Raw genomic sequence first — 6,000 nt, 5'->3', positions numbered from 1 at the left:
TTAAACAACGAAGCAGCTAATTTATGGATTTTTCCTGGGTTTTTTAAAACTGAACCCCATAACATTAGACCAATGAAATTGCAGAACGGGCAGGTGAACCATAAAATACTTTATATTAAATCAGTTGCGTTCCCACACACATATGTGTGTGTTTGTGTGTATGTACTGTATTATGCAGTAATCTCCCGCTTTATGGCGGTTCGAATCTCATGCCCCCAGTTTATTGCAGAATTGCATTTGCTACATACATTTTTGTTGTTTGCTTCAAATTTTCCGGTCTCTTACGGATGAAATGATCGACCAAAAAATGTATAAAGGAATTGTTTTAATGGCGTTTAATGTTGAAATAATGAATTTTAAAATAATAATAAATCGTGTTTTTTTATTTATAATAACGATAATATATATATATATATATATATATATATATATATAAACGGTACACAAAATGTTTTTGGTACAGGCCTTTCGAAATGCAATTTTTATGTGCGGTGTATCTGAGTTAAAATCTGTGTTCCCTCAGGAACGTATAAAGTGGTGGACTGTAAGATTGTTTAGCCTCTGCCTCGCACTTTTAACTTAAAAACATGCACAACAATGCCATCGGTATAACGAAACCTACTATATATATATATATATATATATATATATATATATATATATATATATATGTTAGTGTTTGCCCTCTTCCTGATTTCTTATTTTTTTTGCATGTTTGTCACACATTACGGTTTCAGATCATCAAACTAATTTAATTAGTAAAAGATAACACAATTGAACACAACTGTCAGGAATCTCGAGACACAGTGCACGGCCAGATTATTCTGTCAGGAAAACTCTTGCGGGTGACTAGGTGAGTGCGGACCCAAATGCAGGATGCGACAGGGTGTAAGGAAACATCGCCCTGTTTGCCTAGGTTTTTGACCCTGGACTGTTTTTGGACTTTGTTGTTGCCTTTGCCCCATTGCTCTGCTTACTTTTATTAAAGCCTGGCAGGGAAGAACCAAAACCTATATCCAAAACAGTCTAAAATTCAGTGAGCTGGCAAACGGAGCAACAAGGCAGGCAAGGCAGAGCAGAAACAAAAAACAGTCCAGGGTTCAAACCAGGTAACTAGGGAGGCAAAGCAGACCAGGGGTCAGGAACAGGAATGGAAGATTCTGACACAGAAACGGAACGAAAGATCCTGACATGTCGTTTTTAAATGTAGTTTTTATTATTGAGGGCAAACTAAATCCAAAACTACATGGCCCTGTGTGAAAAGGTTCCCCCCTGTTAAAACTGTGGTTTATCACACCTGAGTTCAATTTTATCCTGCCACACCCAGGCCTGATTACTGCCACACATGTTCCCAATCAAGAAATTTCTCAATTAGGACAAAGTAGACCAAAAGTTCCATAAACGCCATACATCGTGCCGAGATCCAAAGATCAGAAACGAATGAGAAAGAAAGTAATTGAGATCTATCAGTCTGGAAAAGGTTATAAAGCAATTTCTAAAGCTTTGGGACTCCAGCAAACCACAGTGAGAGCCATTATGCACAAATGGCAAAAACATGGAACAGTGAAGAACCTTCCTAGGAGTGGCCGGCCGAGAATTACCTGTGGGGTCTTTTGTGATTCATCCAAGATGTCACAAAAGACCCCACAACAACTTCCAAAAAAGTGCAGGCCTCACTTGCCTCAGTTAAGGTCAGTGTTCATGACTTTACCATAAGAAAGAGACTGGGCAAAAATGGTCTGCACCACAGAGGTCCAAGATGAAAACCGCTGCTAAAAAAAACATAAAAGCTCGTCTCAGATTTGCCAGATAACATCTTGATGATCCCCAAGACTTTTGGGAAAATACTCTGTGGACTGACGAGATGAAAGTTGAACTTTTTGGAAGGTGTGTCCCCCATTACATCTGCCGTAAAAGTAACACCGCATTTCAAAAAAAGAACATCATACCAACAGTAAAATATGGTGGTGGTAGTGTGATGGTCTGGGGCTGTTTTGCTGCTTCAGGACCTGGAAGACTTTCAGTGATAAATGGAACCATGAATTCTGCTGTTTACCAAAAAATCCTGAAGGAGAATGTCCGGCCATCTGTTAGTGACATAAAGCTAAAGCAAACTCGGGTTCTGCAGCAGGACAATGATCCAAAACACACCAGCAAGTCCACCTCTGAATGGCTGAAGAAAAACTAAATGAAGACTTGAGTGGCCTAGTCAAAGTCCTGACCTGAATCCTATTGAGATGTTGTATGTGGCTGAATTACAACAAATCTACATAGATGAGTGGACCAAAATTCCTCCACAGCGCTCTAAAAGACTCATTGCAAGTTATCCCAAAAGCTTGATTGCAGTTGTTGCTGCTAAGAGCGGCCCAACCAGTTATTAGGTTTAGGGGGCAAACACATTTTCACACAGGACCATGTACTATTGGATTTTGTTTTCGCTTAATAATAAAAACCTTCATTTAAAAACTGCATGTTGTGTTCACTTGTGTTATCTTTTACTAATATTTAAATTAGTTTGATGATCTGAAACATTATGTGTGACAAACATGCAAAAAAAAAAAGAAAGGAAGGGGGCAAACACTTTTTTACATCTGTGTGTGTGTGTGTGTGTGTGTGTGTGTGTGTGTGTGTGTGCACGCGCTGAAAACGTGACCATAACAAAATAAAGCCAGTTTGTTTTGTTGGTAACCTGTCACCTGCCTCCCATTTCTTCCTCTCTGAACAGTTCTCCACATATATAATATATTGATTCTTTAGCTGAATACTGAAATGCCACCCCTCAGAGTAAAAAACCCAACAGCATCAACAACCCAATAGATTGCAGAAAATACCTTATATGAGGTCATTTGTCACACCAACCATATACTTTTTTTTTTGTTAAATAATAAAAAATAATCATCATAAACGGAATATCCACAACAAAATAAATAAATGTATAAACAATTTTAGTAATTTGACTGATCAGCTCAGAATAATTTAAAATAAAAAAGAAATGTATTTTTAAAAAATGTAAAGAAAATGCATTTGAAGCTCAATCAGTATAGAACTTTCAGCTCAAAAAGTTCAGTCCAATAAAACACAAAAATATTAAAATTTATTTTAGAAAAGCAGTTAACGTAAGTGCAGGTATTTATTTAAGTGCACATGTAACACATTTAATACAAAAAGCACAAAAACACTAAGAATCTAACACAAAAAAACTAAGAATTTAGTTGAAAGACTAACGAAAGGTGCCATGAAAGATAAGGTTATACAAGTGCTGATTTATAATAAATGTGAATCAGGTGCAGAAATCTTGTGTTACATGTGAGGGTGCAGTGTTGTTTTTGTCCATAATCCTGACACCCTAATGAGCAACCCAGTGGTGAGCCTAGCAAAGAAAATCTACATGAGATGATATGAAGAAGAAACCTTGAAAGAAACCCATCCTCATTTAAGTGACACCAGATATTGACAGTGGAATAATTAGTTTCCCTTCTGTAATAGTAATACTGTATACTTAAAAACCAAAGATTTCTAAACACAGGCTTGTGAGTTTAGGAATATGAGCAGTAGAGATGAACTGAATTCATTTTAGATTTAACATAAAGTCTGTTTTGTTGAAGTTATCATGTGTTTAATGAAGCAGACTTGAGATCAAAATGGCTGCAGTCCTGAGTCATCTTCATGGTTTCTAAATGCTACTATTCACAATAATCTTATTGATCTGTAGACCTATCAATATAATCAGACATAATCAGACGTAATCAGAACTTCAACCAGAATTAGGCCATCAGGATGGATCAGGCAGGTCAGGAGTGCAGAAGTGATCAGGATCACTGCTATCACAGAAGTAGCATGTGTAAATTGAAATAGAAAAAAGAGATAGAAAGGAGCAAAAAAAAAAAACTGTAGACAGTTCAGATTCTGCTTGATCATTATTAATTGCTTAAATATGATGAATTCATGAACTCTGCATCTATTAAACATTCTTCATGTTTACATATCGTACCATACTGTTAGAACATGGTGTAGTGGCTCCTAAAGCCTTCGTTTTTCAAGTTCTAGAATTTGTGAATGGATGACTGGAGTCTCATCCTGGGCTTTATCTCTGCCTCAAGCCTTGTTTTTCTGGAATATTCCCTAGAATCCACTGTGACCCTGACCAGGATAAAGCACTTAGAGCAGATGATTGAATGAACGAACATGGATCTGAACTGCAGTATAGCAGTGCTTGACTGAAAAATGTTGCACTATATTTTATTGTATTATTTTCACATGAAAAAATATTACATTAACACAATTATTGGTAAGATGAAGTCAATTGAAAGAGAAAATTGAAAAAAATCCAGTTTGGTGTATTACTTTCTTGAAGAATATCTTGAGCATTTGATTATTTTGGTTATTTACCTAGAATTTTTTCACTATTACTATATACTCTATTTTAGTCCCTGCAAAAACAAAAGAATATAGCAAACTAAATAATGATTGCTGCATTAGAGATTGTACATATATTGTAGTAAACGTTATACATTAAAGAGCAACTGCATATTTTTATTCCTTTTTTGTAATGGACTGAATATACAAGTTTCTCAATATTAAGGAAGATGGTTTTGATACTGACTTGTTTATAAAATATGTACTATTACAAAATCATATTAGATTTAAATAAATGATGCAATAAATAACATTGCGGTAGGTATTTTTTGTTCTCTTTACTCTACAGTAATCCTAGAACAGTACTCGTTGTTTGGTTATACTGTGAAATTTATTTTATATAATTTTTTCAAATTAAGAAATGATTGCTACCACCAGTGATTACACTTTTTAAACTGCCCCATCCAAGGCTTACAAAAATTCAGAACAAGCATTCACCATTTTGTTGGATTTTATGTAAATAAATGTATAGGAAATACTAGGACACACTTGGTAGCTCATGTTTTAGTAGATAATATAATGTTTAAATTTGTGTTGGTGGCTTGTGGGGGCTGAGTGGTCTGTGTCTGGTTTTGAGAAACGTGAGATTGGAGAAAAAGAGAGTGGTTTTGTGATTTATAAAGCAATCTCATATCTCTCTCTGTAATGGACCTCTCATTTCTTTAAATGCATTACTGGCAGGATTTCTCCCAGTTGACATCTATTTCACTTTTGCCATCTCTCTTGTTCTCTTTTTCATTTTGTTGATGTGTGTTTTTTTTTTTTACCAGCAATACAAATTGTTTTGGTTGATTTTAAAGACAAAAAAATATAAGCAGAACTCCATTTCTTTCTGCATATCTAATTTGTGATGGATGTACTATAAGCGCGGTTTGTTTTGAGGTTGAATCTCTCTCTCTCTCTTTTTCTCTTTCTTGCCCAACCCCCCAGGGTGGGGCTGTGAGCATAACAGTGTTTGACAGCCAGAGAAAAACAGCATAGGATGAAAGGAAAAAAATTGGTATATAGAAAGAGGTCACAACCCAATGCTGACAGTTACAAAGAGGCAGAAACCTATTGTATCTGGATTATTAAGAGAAAAAGAAAAAAATTTATGCAACGATAGTTTGTTTGTGGGTGCAGAAAAAATACCATTATTTCTATTATTAATTGACTGTGGTTCAGCTTGGCACTGTGTTTTTTTTTGTGTGTGAACTTTCATGCTTTCACTAGATATATTCTGTTAAATTTGAAAGATTTTTGGTGAATTCAGAATGGACGTGTTCACTGAAATTGCTGAAACAGCTAATTGTTGCAACCCCTCTCCTACAAGAAAGATTAGAATATTCGAGAACCATTTTGGATTATACGCTTCATAAAAGCTCTTCTCATTTTCCTTATATAATAAGATTCATTATAATGAATAACGACTGACCACCCTTGGCTCAACAAAACCTCTATATCCCTAGTGACCCCTATTCATGAAATAAACAGGGATTTAGGCTTTTGTTTTTCTTCTTAGATCATCCATTTAACCCTTTAATAGGCACACAATAAAGTACAAAATCAAGAACACATTCAGCAGAATTTCCTTCTTTTTTTTAA

General features: G+C 35.3%; 1 protein-coding gene across 9 annotated transcripts in view; it reads left to right on the top strand.

Annotated features, from left to right (window-relative positions):
* cadm3 (cell adhesion molecule 3) overlaps positions 1 to 6,000 on the top strand; it is an 87,129-nt gene that overhangs the window by 39,098 nt on the left and 42,031 nt on the right. The window lies entirely within an intron of this gene.

This window comes from Silurus meridionalis, chromosome 20 (genome assembly GCF_014805685.1).
Source record: "Silurus meridionalis isolate SWU-2019-XX chromosome 20, ASM1480568v1, whole genome shotgun sequence".
Classification (NCBI taxonomy): Eukaryota; Metazoa; Chordata; class Actinopteri; order Siluriformes; family Siluridae; genus Silurus; species Silurus meridionalis.
This window is presented reverse-complemented; position numbering and strand designations above follow the sequence as displayed.